The following is a 25,227-nucleotide window of genomic DNA, read 5'->3' on the forward strand; positions in this document are numbered from 1 at the left end:
CACCGACCCTTAGTAAACAAAGCACGTGCACGGAGGAAATGAGACGACACTTTGGATGGGCGATAGATAGTCTGTCACTGGAATGAGTCACCAATTTCATCTGGGAAACACCGTCCAGAGTGATTTAAGAAGCAACTACTACATAAATCCAGCTGTGGGGAAGGCACATGCCGGAATCAGCTTTATTGTAAGTACGCTGAAGAAGTGCATCAGGCGCACCAAAAAGGTCGCTTACGAAACGCTAGTTCGAACAATTCTTGAGCATTATTCGCCGATGTGGGCCCATATCAACTTGGTTAATGGAACAGGTACAGAAGATTCAAAGAAGAGCCGCACGATTGGTCACAGGTTTGTATAGTCGGCACGACGGCGTCACAGACATCCTCGAAAAACTACAGTGGGAGAGGTAACAACTAAAGTGTTGTTATTCCCGGAGTGCCTTACTCTACTAATTCCATCAGCCCATGTTACAAGACGAGCCGAGAAACGTGTGACCTCCTACAAAGTAATAAAGACTGCGCTAAAATTAGAGGAATTCTGCTTTCCCGCATACCTCGCGCGAATGGAGTTGGAGGAGGCGAAAATATTATTATACTTATTAAGATGGTTTGCGGGGGTAAGATGTAGATGTTTACTATTGTATAACGTACAAGTTATCTCTAATGGGTAATGTTAGCTGTAATTCCAGACTTTTCGAATGTGATGCAGTTAGCAGTGAGGAAACTCTTTTCAAATAGATTTCGATAACTCATCAACCTGGTAAAATTAGTTATTAATATTGACAAATGCAAAGATGTATACTTCACCAAGCGTAAAATCTGACATCCTTCGACTACAACATTAATGAGTTACGACTACCCAGTCAAGATTCATAAATATTTGCGAGTACAAATGTGCAGATCTACGAATGGAATGATCATATAGTCTCAGTTATAGGTAAAGGCAATGGCAGGTTTAAATTGATTGATTGAATACCGGGAAACTACAGTTTGTCTGAAAAACAGATCGCATGCGAAATATTTGTACGTTCCATACTAGAAAACTGTTCAAGCACACGGGGTTCTTTTCAGGTCGGTCTAATAGGGAATACCGAGTGTCTACAAAGAAGAGCGCTGCAGTGGTCCTATGACTGTTTTTCGCGAGAGTGTATCAGATACGTTGAAAACGATTAACTGGCAGACAGTGAAGACGTCTGCTATACATATCGAGAGAACATGCGAGGAAAACCTCAAGAACCGGCTTTCAGAACCGAAACTACGAAAATTCAATACCCTAGCTACGTATTTGTACCGCAAAGATCGTGCGGATGCAGTTAGGCAATTAACCCTTTCTGCGTTTGCGATTCCAAATGGCTTTTTTTAGCTTCCCAATGCTTCAATGATATAGTTTGGCATCGCTTCACGTAGTTCCAACAGATCAAAGTGGCGTTTGCTTTCGTGACTCGCCCTTTGTTTGAAGTGCAGAACAGAGAAGTGTCGTGAGTTGTGCTACTGAATTTGTGAGTGAAAAATAACTGTTGTGTTTAGTTTTATGCTGTGTGTAGTGAAATTCTTGGTTATGGAACCAACTTTACGTAGTTCCTCAAGGGCAAGGGAAAGAAATACGGTAAGTTTACAATACAGTTATATATGCATTTTTTGAGTAATTATTATGTAATTTCTAATGATGCCATTTGGAATCATTATTTTATTTATTAACCAATAGCTTCAAAAGAACTTTTGCAATGGATATGGCATATATGCAACATGTATAGTAAATATTCATTACAAAAAAATTTTCCCCAATTTTTTTTCTTAATGTAACGCACAAAGGGTTAACAGCTCAAACGCAGGCTACAAGCAGTCATTGTTCCCACCCTCCATCCTGGAATGGTAGCTTCCGGAAACATGAATGTACGGTACAATAAAAAGTACTACATTTTACAGTTATTTGCTGAATATGGGTGCAGGTGTATAGGGGTGGGATAATTCTCCGTAGTCATTCTACATCTACATCTACACTCCGCAATCTGAGGGTACTTTGTGTATTCCTGTTCCAGTAGCGTGTCGTTCGCAGGAAACACGATTGCTGGTATACCTCCGTGTGGGGTTGAATCTCTGCAATTTTATCTTGACAACCTTTCCGCGAGATATGCGTAGGACGAAGCAATGTATTAGTTGTTTCTTTTAGGAACGTATGCTCTCGGAACTTCATCAGTAGACAATGATGCAGAGCACTTCTCGTGCACTGTTTGCCACAGGAGTTGACTGCGCATCTCCTTGAAGCTTCCGCGCTTACAAAATGTACCTGTAACGAAACGCGCTGCTCTTCTATGGATCTTCTCTATTTCCTCTATCAGTCCTATTTCGTAAGGATCCCATACTGACGAGCAGTATTCAAGTGTTGGTCGAACGAGTGTTCTGTAAGCAATATCATACCAATATGCCAATATTGTGCCACGCTGGCCTCAGCTCCATTGTACTATTGTGCAATGGGGCGGTAAAAAAGTCAGTAATGCGCGGCACAGCTGTGGTATTCAACCGCTGCTGGAAACATCAATTGTCCTTCATGCTTTGCTGGCAGCCTCAGTAAATCCACTTGAATTGAATACTGTAGCAGACTAATTGGAGGTTGCTCTATCGATTGGACATAGGAAATTACAGTGTAGAGAAGTTTCATGTATAGTGAGAAGCAAAACGAAGTATTTTACACTGTTTATCTTCCTGAAAAAAATAACTGCTGCTCGTATTTTGCAGCGTTTTTAAAATTTCGTTTGCTAAAGACGATGAATAATTATTCTTTTGCTTGACTAGTGACTGAGGAAGAATGACCGCAATTGTTAACAATAAAATTTTTGTCCATTGACATTTTGCATTGCATGAAATGCCTCATCTGTAGGTATTCTTTTTGATGAAGCTACCTCCTATACATCACAATAACAAAATTTAAAACTTCATAAGAAAGACCACTTTACTTGTAATTGTGAAACTGGGTGTTTTCTATTATCAGCTGGAAAACGCTGCTGTCAGACACAGAAAGGCGAATATGCTCTTCTTTAAGAGACTGACAGGAAAATGGGGAACCATCTGCTTCAATCCTTATTATGCCGTACTCACCAAAAATTTTGCCATGCGAACATATTCACGCACTTTTAATACAGAACATTTTGAATCATTTTACCCAGTCTCTCTTTCTAGTGAAGCCTTCATACACAGTATTTCCCTCTCACTGCCACTTGTCCCATTCTTTGTCTCTCACTGTCTCTTTCTCTCGCACTTACAGTCAGTCGGCTGTCTTTCACTTCAGCCACCATTGTCTCCTCTCCACGCATATTCATGGGGATGGTCTGCTCAGAGTTTTGACCTCTAGACTGGGAAATGTGGGAAAGTGAGCAAGTTTTTACGTGCTTAAGTTCGCTGCGGTCGGGGGGAGAGGTCCAGACGTTCCAAGTCCATGTATGATCTCCACTCATCTCTATTTTTCATTTCCACTGCCTCCTCTCTCCTTTGCTCCCACTGCTACTATCTCCATCCATCTACCATCTCTCTTTCTCTTTTACTGCCACTATATCTCACTGACGATCACTTCTCCTTTCTCTTTGGGTCCCAATGCTATTGTCTTCATCCATTTCTCTTCTCTCTTTCTCTTTCACTGTCGCTCTTTCTCTTCCAGTGGCACTGTCTCCCCTTTCTTCCACCGTCACTGTCTCTCTGTTACTCTCTTCCATCACAAAAAAGCACGAATATGTTCGCACTCCAAAAGTTTTGGTGAGGAAGGTAGAATGAGGATTAAGGCAGCTGGTTACCCACTTTTCTGTCGGAATCTTTGAAAAAGGAGCATATTCGCCTTTTTTGTGCTCTGACATGAACATTTTTCCTTATCGCAACAGAGGTGTGCTGTTCATATAAAACGAACTGTGTAGATAAGTTTTCACATTTTGTTTATATACTTCGACATATTTAATTATTTTGACAAACATAAACAACAAATAAGTACTCATAATATAAGGTTAACACAAAATCGCCTCGCATACAATGAAAGTTCACTTTACACTACTTTACATGAAAATACACAACATTTTTAGGCCATACCTTCCATATACCAAAAATGCGGTATTTGATTTGCAAGTACAAGGAATTTCTGTGTCAAAATAATTTTTTGTAAGGTGCTTACGCTGCCAGGTGGCATCATCGAATAAATTACAGGTCAAGACAGCCTTTATTGGCGTGGAGTGCCCATCATACATGCTTTCTTTAGCTCGTCCATCAGTCGATGTACATATAGTAATTCATACCTCTTAATTCCTTAGTTCTGCTATTGGTTACCGTATATCTCTCTTCAAAGTATGTGATGCGTTTCCATGTACTTGCTCAACATGAGAGTCACGTATATGATAGTGAGAAAATTTTTTTGACATTTTTACGTACCCAATAATGTGTGACGCAGTAATGTTGAATATTATCTTGACAAACCGCTCTGCCTTAGGACTATGGTTCATATCTTAGTGTTATGCTCGGTTTCTTATTTTTGCCGTTATTTTCGGGCGTCATTTTGCAATATGGTGTATTTTTATTGAACTGACCAAAATGTTTTTATATGTATTTTACAATATTACAACGGAATTTATATCATGATAACAGTATACATGTTATGTCGTGTACAGTGGTGGCTCCCACACTTCTCGTTGCAAGTCAAGTATTATTTGCTGTCCCTCCCTACATTTTACAATTGTTGATACCTTTTTTATTCTGAATAAGTAGTGTGTATTAGCTCATCCATTTACTTGATATGCGTCATATAATATTGTATACCTGCTTCCGTCGTAATTCTGCTATAGGTTACTATATATCTTTCCTCAAACAATATGATGTATTACCATGTATTTGCTCAACATTATAAGCATGAATATGATTGTGAGAACATTGTTTTGGAAGCTCTATGTATCCAATAGCGTTTGATGTAGTGAATGTTGAGTAACAAACTGCTATTAATTTAGGACTATGACATTGATTTTTACACATTTTACATTTTACTGTTATGCTTACTTTATGTGGCCACATAACTCTTTCTGTTTCTTCTCATGTATAGTTATTTCTCTTGATATTGAACCGATCCCATGATTTTTTAATGTATTTTATATTATGATATTGTCATACTCCGTAAGTCATGAAGTACCTTATGATCCCAATACTGGCTGATACATTTTTTAGCGCAGTAACATTTCGTCACCACCCTTTCAGCATTGCATATTGGTTGTTGGGTCTGGCTTCTGTGTGCCTAGAAACAGTTTTCATACACTGATTACTTACGATATAAGGCAATCGTTATATCTGACACGCCAGCAGTTGATGGAATATTCTATTTCTGTTATCTGTGGAACTTTGGATGTACCTCGTGTATACTTTTGTTAATATGATGTTTAAAATAATGTAGTTTGCCCGGTGATAGGCCATGTACTTTATATAATATTTTATTTCCATTTGTATACCCGTAATGTATTCTTTGGTCGATGACTGTTTTTATACATGACATCAACTAAGTCTGGCACGCCAGCAAATATGTAATGTGCGTATGATACATGCAATCTAGAGTCTTAAGGTCTTTGGATGAAAATGAATCTATTACAACAAATTACCAGCTGCTGTCAGTTACCATGTGGTTGTAAGAAATTTGTGCAGTAAAGTTTTATCTTAATGTGAGGTGTGTAAACTGTTATTTATACATGGCAATGTATGCAGACAACGTAGTGTTTTTCTATGTTGGTTTTACAGGCACTTGACAGTGACAGGTAGTCGAAATTAACTAATCACACGATTAAAATCACAATACAGCCTACGACGGACCACGTTTACTTTTATGGAACATCATAAAGTTTTATTGATGAAAAAATGACAATTGAAAATGACAACTAAAAACATAGTTTCGTGACCACAGAACCCTTGTGATGGCCTGAGGATCCTTGTCATGTGTTCATAATTTATGTGCATTAAGTGTGGTAACTTTGAACCTCTGGTCTTCGATAATGGATAATAACACTGAAAAAAGTTTCAAGGTTCCCGAGAACACCATCTTAAGAACACATGGTATAAATTTCGACGTTTTACCATGAAAAGAAGTTATGGAAGCGGCCATACCCACAATTAGTACTTTTGGTACCCAAAAATCAGGTTTATCTTTGTAAGGGCTACAGGATTTCGAAAATGGGGAAAATGGCTTTCTACACGAATGTCGAAAGAAAGTACAGTTGAAACTGGAACCATCTGCTAAGGTTAGTTATTTAGATAAATGTGGTCCAATTTGTGAAAATTGCTAACAACCGTTTTTTGCATTTTTCTGCATAGGTACAGTAACTTTGTACCTCTTGGTCTCATTAACGAATAATGATACCGAAAAAGTTTCGACATTCCCCGAGAATATCATCTTAAGAACATATGGTAAAGAATTCGACAATTTGCCATGAACAAAAATCATAGAAGAGGCTATTCCGGGAGTTGGCACCTCTCGTATCAAAAAATCACGGTATTTCGGGATTTTCTCAGGAACCGCTGGTGAACAAATGGTGCTTTTATATACCGACAGTGTCTACCCTAGACCACACCTAATGCAGAAAAACCAACCGATTTGCTCAATTTGCCTGGTCTGGAGGAAGTGTGAAATGTTTAAATTTTGACCCTGTACTGGAGGATAACTACAGTATTCCCGTTGTTCCGATAGGTATAACATAGTCGCTAGGCCAAGGACTATCCAAAACATGTGACCCCTTAGCTCTGTGACCATGAGAAGGGTTTTTGGAATGTATTGGTACAGTGCACCATTGTGCATGAATCGATCTGAATGGCAATATTTTTGAGAGATTTTATTGCTTGAATGACAAAGCACTATAGTGTGACAGTATATAAATCATAGCGTGGTTAAATGTATTTGTACCACAGTTTATGTTGTCTGTAAATATGTGAGACAGTAACCAAACGCCGGCCACTGTGGCGGAGCGGTTCTAGGCGCTTCAATCCGGAACCGCGCTGCTGCTACGGTCGCAGGTTCGAATCTTGCCTCGGGAATGGATGTGTGTGATGTCCTTACGTTAGTTAGGTTTAAGTAGTTCTAAGTTCTAGGGGACTGATGACCTAAGATGTTAACTCCCATAGTGCTCAAAGCCATTTGAAGTAACCAAACTTCCTCTTCCACAAAACTCATAATATCTGTCATGTGGACCAGTGCTTATTGAGTGGATGACAAAGTAATGGACTTCACAGAATGATTGGATATAGTTGTCTTACACGTGCATTATAGCTGTGCCAGTTCTGGCCCACTCTTCATTGCTGCCAGATTTCTCCCACTTTCACGATGGGTAATAGCACTCTGCATGGAATGGCAGGAAATTCAGAACTTGGTGGGAAATTTAAAAAATGGCTGCAAATTCAAAAGAGCTCAATTGTGCTACAGTGCTTTCCCCCACTCCTGTGATACCACAGTGGAAATAGGGCTCTTATCCTAAATATAAATTGGTGGGAAATTCAAGATGGCGCATTGTCTCTGTTAGTTGAAAACTCAAGAGGTCAGCCCTATTATGTCAGAATTCAAGATGGCTGATCTGGGATACTGGCCCAGCCTGCAAAGTTATCAGTTTTTCCCCAGCCTGTGTCACATCACAGTCGCAGATGGCAATTAAAGATGGCGACTTCGGCATACTGGCATAGCCTGCATGATTATTGGTCGCTAAAATCCAAGATGGTGGACCCTGTGATACTGGCTCAGCCTGCTCAGTTGTCAGCTTTTCCTCAACCTGATGATGTTACAATTCAGTTTCCTAACTCAAGATGGCGACCTTGGCATATTGGCTGCCAAGTCACTGGATACTGAACCAGGCTGCATGGTTGTCATATCACTTATCCTAAATTTAAGAGGTGGGAATATCGAAAATCATTGATTCGCGCCTGGAGTCACATATCACTTGTCTTAAGTTTAAGTCAACTTGTGCTATGTTTAAACTACTGGCACCACTGATGGGGTATGAAAGGAGTGTTTATGTCTTTATTAAAACAAATACCAGTCTGGGGAGTACTATGCCTGTAAAATTCATCATGAAAAATTAATGCATTGTATCGGTAGCAGCTAGTCAATAACCAGCCCAACATTTTCGTTCAGTCATGTGAAGATTATATGCACCCACACATACACACCAGTTTTGAGAACGGAATAAACTCGTGAAGAGAGCAGACGAATCATGATCCTCAAAAACATGGGAAATATAGATGTGAAAAGAAAGAGATTTTATGACAGCAGTGGTCTGTACCCTTCTTATGCACAGCATTTCAACATGAAAAACTCTGTTATCACCAGAGATAGAGTGCAGCCCCAATCTAATGACTAGACATTGAACAAGTAGACCGCTAGCAGACACACACTACACTACACGTATCTAGGACATGACGAAGTGAGCAAGAGCTGCTTCGTGGCCAGAGGCAGGTATCTGATGTGAGAACTGTTCTACTAGATATGTATGTAACCTGTACGTGGGCAACTGTTCATTTAAACTTGAGCTACAGTTCTGCTGCGTGCTCCTGTCCGTAGGTAAAGTTAGTTAGTCAGCTAGTTAGTTCCATGTTCCAGGTATCATTTAAATGATTCATTTATTGAAATGATGGGGTACAAGTCAGTTTACAGGATACGTATACATGATTGGTGCCAACATTAATGAATACATTATTTTGTTAGCCTTTATCATTCAAGTACTCTTAAAAACAAGATTTTTTTGTATACAAGCTACCAGTGTTTAAATAGAAACTCGCCCATGGAATGGAAGGAGTTGTCTAGAAGAAATGTTTTAGGTTATATTTAAAACTTGCTTTTATACTTGTCAGACATCTGATGTTACTGGGCAGCTGATCAAATATTTTTGTTGCTGCATATTGAACTCCTTTCTGAGCCACTCATAGCTTTAATAATAGGTAGTGAAGGTCAATTTCCCTCTAGTGTTGTAGGTGCAACCCTCACTGTTTTCACTTTCACCTTAAGATATATCTCGACTGCCTCTTTATCATGATTACTGGACATGTAAATAATTGTAATTGTCATTTGCACTTTAATAATCTTAACTTTATATTTTATTCAACAAGTCTGAGATTTTTGATGAAATGGAATACAGTTTTGAGAAATAAATACTAATTTATTTTCTATTTTTTTAACTTGAGATTATGTTGTAGATTATACAAATAAGTACAAATTTACATATAATTTTCTAGCAATGTCAGATTGAGACGATCCTGATTCATCATACATATTGTATACTGAAGTGCACCACATATCAAAATTAGCAGAAAAGACTTCTTCTGAAATGTAATGATGGGTAAGCTTTGTAAGTGCATGCGATATATATCCAAAAAATCCATACACATATTCTGTACACCCAAGATGCTCATAAACGACACATGGAGTTTATGATCCTAGATTCCTGAAAATGAATGCACTGCATGGTATACTCATTGTTATATACTTTCAATATTCTTGGGTAGTCCCCAACACACATTATATGACAATTCAGTTACACTGCAGGCATTTGAACATTGAACACTGCAGTTATTTGTGTACATAACTGATACTATTCATTGTCTGAAAGCAGTACTGTTATGTCACTAAATAGTGAAGTTTCGAAAATTACTACTACATTGAACTCGTGATCTGAGAACAAGCCTAAAGTGATGTGTTTACTGTTACTTGCATTCAGCTTGTATGCTGCCAAGAATAAAACCACTTTCATAGTTGCTTCTTATGATGGTAGCAGCTCGGAGAGTGGTGCAGACAGTGGTAATGGGAATGTCGTGTGGCTAGGGCCTCCCGTCGGGTAGACCGTTCGCCTGGTGCAGGTCTTTCGATTTGACGCCACTTCGGCGACCTGCGCGTCGATGGGGATGAAATGATGATGATTAGGACAACACAACACCCAGTCCCTGAGCGGAGAAAATTTCCGACCCAGCCGGGAATCGAACCCGGGCCCTTAGGATTGACAGTCTGTCACGCTGACCACTCAGCTACCGGGGACAGTGGTGATAGTGGAAACCCAAAGTCTGGAAATAATTCTACAATGCTGGCTTGATTACTACTCTGAAGTATCAGGTGCACTGTGCAGTGCTGGTGGCGTGATTGTCGGTGCATATGCTTGATATATTAGAAACTTGAAGTCTGGAAACAGTTCTGTATCCTGCTCCCATATATCAGGCACTGTATCACGGAGTCTGGCTGCATGCTGACGTGATTTCTGCTGCTGCTCAGCTGTATCAGCCACTGCTTCATCTATGTAAGGGGTTGCTATGCTGAGGGAGAATTAAATGAAAACTTTGAAAACATGTACACATACACACAATGAATAATAATAATAAAGATTGAGAGAAAAGCACGGTTTAATACTTATAATCCACTGTATAAGTTAGTTTTTTTCTGTCTGGAGGTGGCAGATCTCTGATGATGCTTCATGATGATCAGCTTTTCACTAGGGTGTACTGAATATGTCTGCCAAGCTCGACTGATTAGTGGATACTGAGAATGAGCGGTGTGAAGGTAGAGTGCAGCTCTACAGAAATTGGAACAAGTATTTTGGAGTAGCAATGTTGCAGTCTGCACTCATATCCCCAGGTCAACAATCTTGTATCGCCATCTTGGATCCTGATGTCATTGATAACTTCATGGATTACCATCCCAGATCGCCACCTTGAATTCTGAACTTAGAACTATGCAGACTGTGCCTATACCTTCAGGATCTCTACTTTGGATTGTTCGCTATGCCGAATGCTTCAGTTTTGGAGCACTTTGTTACAGCTTTTGCTGTGGCATTTAAATGTATGGGGTGAGGTGCTATGTAGCCCCCACTATGCAGCATTCGAATTGTTCAATTTCCCACCACGTTTCCACTTCATATGCAATGTTCGAAGTCCAAACTTTGTTCAATATATTTCGGAGTAGCCTTAGAACTCCTCACCAACTTGAATAAATCATAGTTCGGAGATTGTCGGAAATATCTCGTTACAGTTGAACATTCTTCAGTGTCCCATATCTTAGCAGACTTGTAGAATATCTCCAACACTGAATCCCCCCTATTCCATCAATTGATTATGAACATTTTTCACATGTCGCTCACATCTTCAGATTCCTCAACTACCACCACTTATGAATCCGCTGGAAATGTTAGACTTTGTACGTATAATTTAAAAGGCAATTTATGAGAGAAATCGCCATAAAATCGTTTAAAAATGCACCGCTAACATGGATATTAGATTGCTTTATGTTTATAGGAAAGGTAATTGGAACTTACCGTTGTGTCTACATCGATATGAAATTGCCATCACACCAAGGCTTTCCTAAAGCGAAAATCAATGTTAGTTAAAGAAGAATACTGTCAAAAAGTTTGTGGTCGTTACGATGCAGCTAGTTGAGAATCTATGGTATTACCCTACTAGTATAGCTAGTGGGAACCTAGTTCAATCTTTCGTACGAATCTACTGCTACTGCCTTACTGAATTCGCCATGACCTACTGTTTGAATCCATGTAATGAATGTACTACTACAACAACCACTACTACTCTACCAACTGAGCCACACAGACCAAACGTCGTTAACAGCTACTATAACATATTTTCGTGTACAAAAAGTCTTATGACTGACTGTGGTCTAAGCCTCAGTTGTGCCGGAGTGGTTTAAAGTCTACTCACGTTGATATTTTAGGAATCAAATTCGGCTGATCTGAATGCATCTGGGATTCTATTGGACGTTAGCGCTACAACAGCAATTTACAGGAGTTTATGTAAACATACAACGTCAGATACATCCGGAAGAAACGGATGTAGAACTGATTCATCTGCATGCTGGATCTGCCAACAACCGTAAGCCTGTGTGTGGAATGTAATGTAAGTCATGGCAGCAGACCTCTCTATAATGAACATCTACAACCTTGGCCAGCAAAGACTTGCAATGTAAGTATGTTGTAGAAAGAATCAACCTGCATTCATTAGAAATGATTTAGAAATCCTAAGGAAGAATGTGAAATATATATCTGACAATTAACTCACAGCATATCTTCTGCGACAGTTTCAAATGGTTGTACTGTGCTACCATCTGTCTACGATTGCAAACCTCTGACACTTGTCGTCGTTCATCTAGTATGTAGCAACACTTCACTTTCATCAATCGAAAGGGATACTCTTCCATGTCTAGAACTATTTGCAGTGCTTGTGAGTCAAGACTTTCAAGCTACCTGTGTCAAGCTAGAAACTGTGATCGTAGATGCTGCTCATCTGCACTGATATAAAAATCCTGTGGATTTGATGTCAATGTCTGTCGTTCTTGTATATTGAGATGTGTGTCATTCAGATTCCAGTGTTATGAGATGTATTCCGTCTGTGGTATAAAGGCTGAATCATGCAATGTTGGTTTGAGGTTGAATAGGCTTCAATGTAATGGTAGTCTAATATATGCAGGACACTTCAGGTTTCTGTTATGTAAGCTGTGTGCTATTCGGTCGAGGGTGTTGCAGTTATGTAAAGATGAATTACAGCGAATGCCCTACTGTGAAATGCTGTATCAAACTTCTAGAGGAATTTTCTCCACCACATTTAGGATACTTGTAAGCAATTTGGAAATAAGCTGAATCATTCAGATTCATAGCTGTAGTGACTCTGAATAAGTGACAGGAACTGGTAAGATTCTACCAGCACCATGCAGAATTTTCTCTAACCATGTCCTTGACGATTATTGTGTGACAGAGATTGGGTGAGCCTCTGTTCAGTTCTGTTCGTGACATTAGTAAAATATCGGCAGAATACTGTTACTTCAAACCTCAAACACTGCTGCCTTGCACGTATCTATTCCTTACAAGGAGATAATAGTCTTTTAAGTAAAACCGATAACGAACTGTGACAAATGACACAACCACAAGTATTGGGTAAAACCAAAGACTTATTTGAAAAATGTGAACACTGTGTACAATATTATTCTCCAGATATCCAGAGTCGAAACATATATCACCAACTAAATACAAAAACATAATGTACTTGAGAGTTGAAGTGCAGCTAAATATTCCAAACTACTGCCTTAAGTACGTAGTTCTTCAACACTCCTCCGTATATGGTTTCTCAACCCTTTTTCTGTTTGGCAATGGCGATACAGGCAGATGAAATTGTGTCATTAGACCGTGTAAAACACGTGAAACCATTATTATTTCACAAGTACAGGGGAATTATTACTTGACTACAAACAGTACAACTCTTACAGCAAAGTATTATACATTACAGTGTGGATTCTAGGTTTTGTGTGTGAAATTCGAGACATATCACTAATGTCAGCAACGTTCTTGTCTTTTGTAGCACCGAATCAGCACTGTAATATGTATAGTGACACACTCTTAAGCAGTCACTCCCATTTTTTTAGAACGAGCAGTAAATCTCGTATATTTTCGGGTTATTGTATAAATGATGAAGTACTCTGCGTGATGATCTTAACCATCAAGTAGCGATACTTTAGTGAGGAGATAACGAGTGTATACTTCCATATAAGTCCTGATTTCTCATGTCTTCAGGCGTTCAAGGCTGTAAATCGTTCTGCAGTCTGCTGCAAGTGTAAGTTCCCTAACCTTTTTCAATAACTGCTCACGAAAAGAATGCCTCTGCCCTTCCAAATTGTTCTGACGTATTCCGAAACTGCAAATAACTGGAAAACGGCTCTTCTCAGAAACACAGCGACTGCGAGGTAGGGCTGTTGACTAGCTGGACAACCACAGCGCCGACAGAAAGTTACCGGTCGAGAGTGCAATGCAGGTGCACTTCAGGCGTACCTCACATTGGCTACCTGCCTCCAGCTGGGTAGTGACTTTCACTCAGTTTCAAGTCTCGGGTATACTGTGTGCTAATGGTGTAGCTGATCAGCATCTAGTCGCTAGATGGGGTTGCACCCTATCACTGGTGATATGAGGGGTTTTCCTTTGAAATGCTGTACATAAGAAAGGGTATGGGCCACTACTGTCGTAAAATCTCATTCTTTTCCAGTCATTTATATTTCCTGTTTCGTGATTATCTTGATTCGTCTCTTCTCTTCACATGGATGTATTTGATTCTCGGAAGTGGTGTGTATATGTAGATGTATGTGACGTTCACATGGCTGAATGTTGTGTATGCCCCCCTCCCCCCCCCCCCTCCACCCCCCACCCATTTGCATTTGTACTCTATAGTGTAGTGGTTTTCCGTGAGAGTTCAGTGCTGTGTGTCCCCATTTTTAAGTGATGCGAACAGAAACCAGACTGTCACCGTGTTTCTTATTTGTGCCTGTCTAATTACTGTGTGTTTTAATCAGCATCACCCACCCTTTGATTTTATATTTTCTTCGCAACTTTTCACCATGTTCGTTTTCAGCAGTCACAGTTTTATAACCTGTTTTTATTGTTATATCTCCTCATTATGTTTTTTAACTTACTCTGTAGGCTGCAGAGCGTCGTATTACGCTGCTGCCAGCCCGCCTCCCCCTCTGGAGGGGAATCGAAATACAATAAAGAAAAAAAAAAATGTGAAGTCTGCCCCCCCCCCCCCCCACCCCCTCCGCCGCCATTTGCCGTCGTGTCTCCTCTGCGGTGCAGTTTTAAGTGGGTGTTCAGTGTTGTGCGTCCCCTTTCAGTGTTGCGAACAGACACCATACTGCCGCTGGGTGTGTTTTTTAACTCTTGCGAACAGAAACCAGACTGTCGCCGTGTTTTTTAATTGTGACTGTCTAATTACTATGTGTTGTAATCAGCATCACCAACCCCTTTTTTTATTTTCACTTCGCAAATTTTCGCCATGTTCCAGTTTTAACCAGTGATCGTTTTGTCGCGTGTTTTTATTGTTTTGTTATCTCCTTTTATGCTTTTAACATTTGATCTGTAGGCTGCAGAGCAGCATATTACGCTGCCAGCCAGCCCCCCCCCCCCCCCCTCAGGGGAATGGAAATTCAATAAAGAAAAAAAGAATGTGTATGTATTCTACAGTGACGTCAAGTGCTGTGCTTTTAATCGTGTGCTGGACTCGTGTATAGTGTTACTGTCCGTGATTGTTCTGTGCTACGCCGCCCATCGCAACTTTTATGCTCAGACCGTATTTCGCCTTGTGTTCTTTTATTCGTCACACTTTTTTTTTTTAGATTTTCATCTCCATTTTTACAGCCACCCCCTTTTTACGCTATCTTCCATTATGTTTCCTCTTTTACATGTATGTTTCGCCATGTTTCCTTCTTTATGTTGTTTCAAATGTCTCCCTGTTCCGTACTGTCTCTCGGCTGAAGAGCGGCGCCTATGCTGCTGCCAGAAAAAAAAAAGAATGTGTATGGGGGGGGGGGGGGGGTGACGAGCTGCCACTCATACAACACACTGATTGTTTGTGGTAAATTTTACAAGCAAATACCAGAACATACACTCCTGGAAATGGAAAAAAGAACACATTGACACCGGTGTGTCAGACCCACCATACTTTCTCCTGACACTGCGAGAGGGCTGTACAAGCAATGATCACACGCACGGCACAGCGGACACACCAGGAACCGCGGTGTTGGCCGTCGAATGGCGCTAGCTGCGCAGCATTTGTGCACCGCCGCCGTCAGTGTCAGCCAGTTTGCCGTGGCATACGGAGCTCCATCACAGTCTTTAACACTGGTAGCATGCCGCGACAGCGTGGACGTGAACCGTATGTGCAGTTGACGGACTTTGAGCGAGGGCGTATAGTGGGCATGCGGGAGGCCGGGTGGACGTACCGCCGAATTGCTCAACACGTGGGGCGTGAGGTCTCCACAGTACATCGATGTTGTCGCCAGTGGTCGGCGGAAGGTGCACGTGCCCGTCGACCTGGGACCGGACCGCAGCGACGCACGGATGCACGCCAAGACCGTAGGATCCTACGCAGTGCCGTAGGGGACCGCACCGCCACTTCCCAGCAAATTAGGGACACTGTTGCTCCTGGGGTATCGGCGAGGACCATTCGCAACCGTCTCCATGAAGCTGGGCTACGGTCCCGCACACCGTTAGGCCGTCTTCCGCTCACGCCCCAACATCGTGCAGCCCGCCTCCAGTGGTGTCGCGACAGGCGTGAATGAAGGGACGAATGGAGACGTGTCGTCTTCAGCGATGAGAGTCGCTTCTGCCTTGGTGCCAATGATGGTCGTATGCGTGTTTGGCGCCGTGCAGGTGAGCGCCACAATCAGGACTGCATACGACCGAGGCACACAGGGCCAACACCCGGCATCATGGTGTGGGGAGCGATCTCCTACACTGGCCGTACACCACTGGTGATCGTCGAGGGGACACTGAATAGTGCACGGTACATCCAAACCGTCATCGAACCCATCGTTCTACCATTCCTAGACCGGCAAGAGAACTTGCTGTTCCAACAGGACAATGCACGTCCGCATGTATCCCGTGCCACCCAACGTGCTCTAGAAGGTGTAAGTCAACTACCCTGGCCAGCAAGATCTCCGGATCTGTCCCCCATTGAGCATGTTTGGGACTGGATGAAGCGTCGTCTCACGCGGTCTGCACGTCCAGCACGAACGCTGGTCCAACTGAGGCGCCAGGTGGAAATGGCATGGCAAGCCGTTCCACAGGACTACATCCAGCATCTCTACGATCGTCTCCATGGGAGAATAGCAGCTTGCATTGCTGCGAAAGGTGGATATACACTGTACTAGTGCCGACATTGTGCATGCTCTGTTGCCTGTGTCTATGTGCCTGTGGTTCTGTCAGTGTGATCATGTGATGTATCTGAGCCCAGGAATGTGTCAATAAAGTTTCCCCTTCCTGGGACAATGAATTCACGGTGTTCTTATTTCAATTTCCAGGAGTGTATTTTCATCTTGTTCGGAGTCAATGCACAAGTATTCCTCCAGGACAACGGATGTGCACCTCCCGATTGCTGAAATTCCCTGCGGCGTGTATGTTAGAATTTTAAATTTTCTCCAGCAATTTAACTCGTGTTACAGCAGCCGTGATGTTACAGGAGTTGTGCAGGATGCTACCCTGACTTCAGAGGGGTAGGGGGAAAATTGTTTAAACTTAGCACAAGTGGACTTGAACTTAGTACAAGCAGTATGTGATGTCAGGGGAAAGTCACTGATTTTTGAATTTCCCACCGTCTTAAACTTAGGATAAGTGATGTGACCACCGTGTAGCCTTGGCCAGTATCCCAGGATCAACCATCTTGGATCGCTGTCTTGAATTTTGGCATCATAGGGCTGGGCAAGTGTTCCAAGTCAGTCGCCTTGGAGCGCTATCTTGAATTCTGATGTCATAGAAGTGGGCCAGTACACAAGTCCAGCCAAATTGACATTATATGGCTGCCATCTTGGATTTCAACTTACAGGAGAATGTGCCTTCTTGCATTTCACACCAGTTTATGCTTAGGACAACAGCCCTACTTGCTCTGTGACATCACAGAAGTGTGCAAAAGCCCTGTAGCACTATTAGGTTATTATGAATGATGTGGAGTTCTGTCTGATATACAGTGTAGGAGAGATAAAGACAATGTTCTGACGAAAGTTTTCACTTAAACATTTCCTGACTAGGAATACCGGAAAAATAGCCGAAGATCTTTTCTTATGGCTGGAAAATTTCTGTGAAATAGCAGAGAATTTTTCCAACTGCTTCGTCGTAGGCAAGGGTGATTCCTTCAACGATTTTAAACCCCGTTTGAATGGGATACGTCAGCCACATCATTGTTAACAGCCACCTGAAATGATCAGTGTAGTAGCTGCTGTGGGACATTGTAAAAAGTTCCGTGTTATTATTAAACATTTTCATTTGGATGGTTGAATAGCTGGACAGATCAAAACTGAGTTGGATGAAGGTCACCAGGTCTCTGAACCAAAACTGAAAGCCATTTACTTTTGGATTAATAAGTTTCATCGTGGAACTAGATGGACTGAAGATAAAGCGTGCTTCATCCTGTCACTCGTGACCACCTGAACTGAAATCGTTGAAACAAACTCCATGACTGTAATGAAAGACCACCGAGTCGCGGGCAGCAAGCCTTTTCATTTGTCGACACTTCATCCATCTGTTCAATTACTTGTTCTGTTACACTCATTTGCAAAGCTGAGTGGACTCCTTCTCAGATCTTTCCACCCCACAAAAACCTGAGATGGTTACCGGAAATCGATCTCGGAACCTCAGCATGATTAGCCAGCAATGCCGTTTGGCATACTTACCACGCGGCCAAGAGCCCCAAGAAGTTGAGAGTGTTGGAATCTCAGCTGGACGAAATACTGGAAATCAGAAAGCTGCATGCGCGACGTGTGCCGCGGTACCGACTGTTGACCATAAACGCATTTGGAAGAATGTTTTACTATAGGATATTTTAGCTGATTCCGGACTGTCGATGAAACGCAGCCCAAAACAATGGACAAAGGCCATTGAGAACTGCGGCGAAGAAGTTACGTACTGCTCATCGGCTAATGAAGTAATGGTCACTTTTATTTTTGTATTCCCGGGATATAATCATCGTACATTACTTGGAAAGATCGAAATCATACCCACAACTTACTATGCTTTATTTCTGTATAGTCTGAAATATAAGATGAGCGAAATCGACCGAAATTGTCAGGCAAGAAGGTATTTTGATTACCGCAATAATGCATCGTTCTAATACTGTAGTAATAGCAGTAGTAAAAATGCGTGAAATGTTCTTCGAATTAGTTACTCATTAGGCGTATTCCATTGCTTTAGCTCCAAGTGACATTTTCTCATTACTCAACTTGAAATTTGGTTTGCGCAGAAGAACCTTTTATATTTCATGAGGAAGTAGTCGCTGGCGCCAATATTTTGCAATTTCATAAAATCTATTCTCTGACAGAATTAAAGAATCTGCAGCGCACTGGGCAACAGGAATAGTCACGGATGGAGACAGTGTTGAAAAACAAAATGAATTTTTTTCCTAAACTGATATTTTATTTTATTTTCAGTGCGTTTGTCAAACGACCGTCGTACTACTCACATGGACACTCGGAATATATCCGAGAATAAGTGAAGAAACTCGCTACGAGTTAAACAACTCTCACGAGTCTGAATATAACACCGAGAAAAGTTGCTACAACGCGATTTCTTTACTCAGAAAGTTCTTTTGAAGCCATATCGATACGAAAGTTGCTAATATTCTCCTCGGATGCTATTAAATTTACTTAATCCTGTTTTAAATGAAGCTATAAAGGAGTTTAACTAACAATATTTACAGGCAATTGAAAGAAGCCTATCAACATTTTTATGAAACCCTTACAAAGATAGATTAACAGAAACCGAAGTGGATGAAGCGATATTCTGATATTCTTCTCTACAATAAGACGAGAGAGCGTCAGTCGTTAAACGCAGCGCGACGTATAAGGAAACATTACACAAGCTGCTACTGTGCCTCATACTCCATTACAACGGAAGGGTACAGTCACGAGCGTAAAGGCTGCCAGCCACCGTTGGAGAGCCACGAGTCGTTTCTTATGGACGTGTAGTCCCGTATTTTGTTTGGAGCGCCTGCCCACGCACGCACTGTCTGCTGCAGTAGGCTGGGTCAGGGTTCTAACTTGGGTGGGGAGCCAGACGAGGGAGGAAAATCAATAAGGCGAGAGGACGCAACGCGCAGGCGCACCCCGATACTGGGTCAAACAGCGCCAAGGTCGCCCGCTTGCTCTGAAAAAAGCGACTGCCACGAAGAGCAGCGAGGAAAAAGTCATTTTCTCTGTAGCGTTTACGTTAGTAACAGGCTGCACTATCGGCTCGGAATGTTAAAGGAACGAACTTCAGGAGTAACTTGGCTTCTTAGCTCAAGACTTACGCACGTATTTGATTGTCCATCCCCGATCTGAAGTGACAGTCTGATCACCATTAGTTCGTGTGTTTCCATATTGTAATCGGGTGAGAGCAGACCACTCATTTTCCTTGGACACCTGCTTTCGGAAGCTGAGCCGCCGGTTATCGAACAATGAACGACTCTTTTTCTTTTATACAAGTATTAGTCGTGGGTGTGGGCATGCTATCGCCTGGTGATTTTTTGCTGCTTCAGAGTTTACAATTTGTATGAGTTTTTTCTCGCTGAGCGCGCCAGATTTCACAAAAATTATGCGTTCACTATTCTTATGAATCCTAATACAAAAGGAACTTTATTTTTACCTTTGGGAACCACTCAAATCTTCAGCTCACTCTTGCACACAGGAGCTTAACTTTTATGTGTATATAAGATGAAGGAAGCAATGGACGTGTAATGTAGGCTCGTGTTAGTTGAATCTTTCCCTAAAAGCACGTGGCGTGCAGCAACCCCCCTCACCCTGAAGATGGCAGCGATTCCACGTGGCATACAAGGCGGGAAGCATGAGGGGAGCCACGCTGGTCTACAGGCACGTCTGCTCTGCGACCGTTCACAACTCTGGTACATTGGTCTGTGCAGACTCCAGAGCACTTCTGGACTACATCTGTCATGTGCGCGATTTCATTATCCGTTACCAGTCTCTGTACGAGGATACTACTACCAGCATGACATGTACCATTTGTTTGTCACCTTGTGCACTCTGTCAGTGGTGTGTAGCAAGATATGTTCCGCTAATCTGCGTGGGCGACATTTTCGCTTATTCAGGTGCCCAACAGGGGTGTTCCCAGACTCGTGCTAATCTGTCTTCACCTTGGCGTGTCGTTAACAGTAAGACTCGTGTGGAAGTACGCCTCATGTATCCAGTAGTAAAGAGATAGTGCTAGATCTTTGTGGTTAATAATAGTTGCTGCTATTTTTTGTCAGTGTATTAATTTATGGCTCATAAGTTATCTGCTGCGCCATAAGCTAATAGCTAGTGACCTCCATCATCGCTGTGTTACTGACGACGGTAACTGGCTCTGCTGGTGCCAATTTAACTTGGATTGAGTGGCTCACTACAGACTCTTCACATGGTGCCTGAACGACTTCTGAGATAGTCTGGCATGTGAGTTCGCGCACCTTGTCCATTTCATACACAACTGTCACTCAAATAGCTCTTAAAAGATCTAACGACCTTTGTTTTACGCAACACGACGAAGTACGGCATTAACCAATGTGACCCAACAAAGTCTATGTACTATTGTAGATAAAACAGTTCCAGATTCCCAGACTCCTTTATGACTGTGTTGTAGTGTCCTCAGAGTACCTACATATTTATATTGCTTTTGTGATAGTGATTCGCCGTTAATGATATTAAATGTATTATAGCTGCCACGGGAGAACGACAAATTAGTGCCATGTTTGAGTGTACTAGTCCGTCTGTATCTTGAAAGAGAAGGATTGTCTCTAACTGCCTCAACGTCGACTTCTTTTTTTTTCTGAAAAGAAAAAGGAAGACGATAGACAGAAGAGAAGGTTACAAAAGAGAGTACTTAAAATGAACTAGGAAAGAAAAACGCGACGGGTGCTAACAGCTCATTAATATTCCGTCAAAACGTAAGTTGTTCATTAAACAAAAGTTGAGAACTGTGTCAGAAGCTTCCTAAAATAAAAGAACACAACATTTTGCCGATCACGATTATTTGCTACATTCTCTATTTTGTATAAGAATAAAACGAAGCGATAATGTTTTTGTTTCCAAATCGAATAAAAAATCTGCATTGGTGCCATAAGTCTGTTGTTTACCATGTCTCCCGTGGGAGTATTCTCGATAACGATGGTGACTTACTCTTCATTTTATACACCTTATTAGCTTCTTTCAGATATCAGCGAACGATAAACAACAGCTGGACTTCGATCCATTTCTCGTGACCCTCAAATAAAGCGAAAACTCTAGATATTATTTTTCTTACAATCAACTTACAATTCAATTATGATTCTCCGCAAGACTCTTCGTTCCTCGCACATCCTTATCAGCTTGGTGCCGTTCTCGGAAAAGTAAAATCACTGTACCCCCCTCCCCTCCCTCGCACGTTTATTTTGTATTTGAGTTATATAGTCAGTATAGTTCTCTGTGTTTTAGAGCTTTATTGGGACATTACAGGTCTATATTAGTTATTTAGAACAGCTGTATTGTTGTGTTTCTCAATTTGACAACATAATTTTGGCCAAGGAGAACTGCTAAGCTGGTTGATAGTGGTAGATTGAATCTGCTTAATTATATCTGATTAACAACTGTAAAATCGTTATTTGGTGGTATCTACGCGCCTTTTAAGCAAAGGAAATATGATTTACATCCCATATATGACGGTAGTATCTGTTCCCGATAGAACAGTTACCGTGGATGACCATGCAGCTTTGCTAGAAATGAAATGATAATTAAATGGACACCCTAGCTGCAAACAGGCGTTGATGAACTTCATTGGGGACATGTTGAAAATGTGTGCCCCGACCAGGACTCGAACCTGGGATCTCCTGCTTACATGGCAGACGCTCTATCCATCTGAGCCACCGCGGGCACAGAGGATAGTGCGTCTGCAGGGACTTATCCCTTGCACGCTCCCCGTGAGATCCACATTCCCAACATGTCCACACCACTACATTCGTAGTGCGCCTAATAGATGTTTGCCCATCATACTCATTACTCGTGGCAGATTAATCTACCAAGTCCCGTACGAGTTCGGGCATAGCGTGTGCGTTCGCACAAGGAGGTCAATGGCCGGGAAGCCATATTTTAACTATATATGACGGTAGTATCTGTTCCTGATAGAACAGTTACCGTGGGGAATGTGGATCTCACGGGGTATTTCGAACTTGTACATCGACTGTGAAACTTCAGTTTCTTCACAATGCTTTTCAAAGAAACTGTCGAAAAAAGTAAATTGAGGGGCTTCGTAGTTCGTGAAACTGTTCCGTACAAAACCTATTACGTCAAGCAGGATGAGAGGTGGTTCTAGCTTGAAATAAATATTAGTAACAGGGGGATAATTTCTAAAAAGGAACATAATTACAAGAAATTGAATTATAGGAAAAAGCTGATAAAGTACATACATTATAAATATCTATATGGAAGAAAATGTATAATTTGAAGTAATGTTATGTAGAAGCCAAATGTGTCTTGTATGTTAAATCAGAATCAGATTCATCAGTCGAAAATGTCGTTTATGATGAAGAAAGAGCCTTCCTTCTGAAACATGCGATTGCAAACTGTGCTCGCAATCGATCTTTGATTTCCGAAAATATCGGAGAAATCAACATAAGTATATAGTAGTGTGTAATAAGATGATGTGAATTTGCAACAATATCAACAACATCCGTGGAATAATCATTTATTAACTCAAGAAAACTCTGTTAGCACCGCATTATGTTATTGAAAACTGATCTGCAGATACAAATGTATAGTAATCCATGTGACCTATAACTTCACAATTCAGGTTATAGGTTTCTGCGTGACCTGTAATTTTGAGATTGTTGTTGTACTTTCCTTGCAGATCGTTGGGAGCTGAACTTGCTATGAACATTTTAATGAATAATCAAGAATAAAACCGCATTTCTCACGACCGAATGGCTGCACAACTTCAGCGCCAATTCTTGTACTCAGCAAGGTTACGTAGGTACTGGAAACGATTTGTCTCATGCAGAGGTCTGCACGCCAGCCAGTGAGTTGGAGTAAAATTTATACAGCGAAGTTACAGGCAAAATACAGCTCTACCACAATGTTTATTAGTTTAATCTTTTCCATTTTACCTCTTCTGCTTTTTCTCGTTGTTTTCCTTTTCCTGATATCTTCTGCCCCCCTCCCCCCCAATCTCGTTTAGGAACCTGTCCTGCCCCCCCCCCCCCCCCTCCCTCTGTGTTCAGAAACAACAGTGCTACTCTATTCCCATGCTTTTTTTTTTAAATTCAGTATACAGTGCTTTTTCTGTTTCGTCGGCTGTATACTTGATGAGACAGCAGGTTCAAACGCCCGTTGTTCTTTAATACGTCTATTTCCTTTCGCGTGCGTTTTGATGTATGTTGTCATATCTTCCGAAAAATTAATTTCACTAAGTTGCGCATGGACTTCATGGCTTTCTCCTCTACTGACATCTCAAACGGTTCAAATGGATCTAAGCACTATGGGTCATCAGTCCCCTAGACTTAGAACTACTTCAACCTAACTAACATAAGGGCATCACACACATCCATGCCCGAGGCAGAATTCGAACCTGCAACCGTAGCAGCAGCGCGGTCCCGGACTGAAGCGCCTAGAACCGCTCGATCACAGCGGCCGGCTTACTGACATCTCATTGCACTACCAGCTAACAGCACTGTCACAGTTCGACAAGATGTTGGTTTCGTTTTCCTACGCAATTCACCTTTTACCGTTCGTTCCGTCTTACATAACTTCAACGTCGGCGAACGTTAAGCAATCTTCTTTTTTCTTTCCTTTACCGTTCGTCCTAGTTTACTATTGTGTTCACAGCAGTTATCATATTTAATTCATAAAATAACAGTGTAACCCAATTGGGAGATACTAAAAGCCCATACTGTACAGGGTGTAACGAAAACGTATTGTCAAACTTTCAAGACACAGTCTTCGCACATACGAACAGAAAATACGAGTATGTTAAATGGACAAGGGCCTGGAAAGCTTTATTTCCAAGTCTGACTTAAGATTCTACAATTCATCATAGTGCGTTAGGTACGAGGAACACACAGGAACTGAACGTACTACCATACCTCACGTAGAACCTTGCTTACATGAACGGTTCGAATTGCCAGCTCGGTTGCGTCAGGGTAAGATTTACTCTTAAGTCACCCTGGCCCCCACGTTCTCAGGACCTAAATCCACTAGACTTCTATTTTTGAAAAAAATTTTAAGGCTCTTGTGTATAGAATTCCGCTACAAGGTACAGTGTCTTCGTGCCACTAATGCGTAAAGATACGAAACCGTACGCAGGATTTCAGAGATCATGAGCGCATGTGGTAATCAATCTGACGACGAATTGATCATGTATCAAAGCTAACGGAGATCATGTTAGACACTTTATGTAAGAGAAAATTGTATATGACGTGCTGATACGTTCTGTCCATATGTGATTACCATGATTAATGCAGTATAGAAGTTTATAAAATGAATTCTAACATGAAAATTAAGCGTTGCCGGACCCACGTACAGGCACATTATTTTCTTCGTCTGAGTGTAAGCAATATGTCACGAACATACGGCCGTATCATTTTGTTCCAGCGTGCCTGAAACAGTTGTATGAAATTTGGAACCCAGCGTTCACGCATTACCAAACAGAGCAAATGGACGTGAACTGCTTTAGAAAATATAATTGGGATGCTGCCTCTCTAACGCCAACTTTCGCATCCGACG

The 25,227-nt window shown here is 41.5% G+C and overlaps 1 protein-coding gene and 1 non-coding gene across 3 annotated transcripts in view; both read right to left on the minus strand.

Annotated features, from left to right (window-relative positions):
- Window positions 1-25,227, minus strand: part of LOC126469901 (zinc finger protein rotund-like) — a 900,701-nt gene that overhangs the window by 239,857 nt on the left and 635,617 nt on the right. The window lies entirely within an intron of this gene.
- On the minus strand, window positions 22,310-22,384 carry Trnat-ugu (transfer RNA threonine (anticodon UGU)). The gene has a single exon. It is a non-coding gene; the product is annotated as a tRNA-Thr (tRNA).

This window comes from Schistocerca serialis, chromosome 3 (genome assembly GCF_023864345.2).
Source record: "Schistocerca serialis cubense isolate TAMUIC-IGC-003099 chromosome 3, iqSchSeri2.2, whole genome shotgun sequence".
Taxonomy (NCBI): Eukaryota; Metazoa; Arthropoda; class Insecta; order Orthoptera; family Acrididae; genus Schistocerca; species Schistocerca serialis.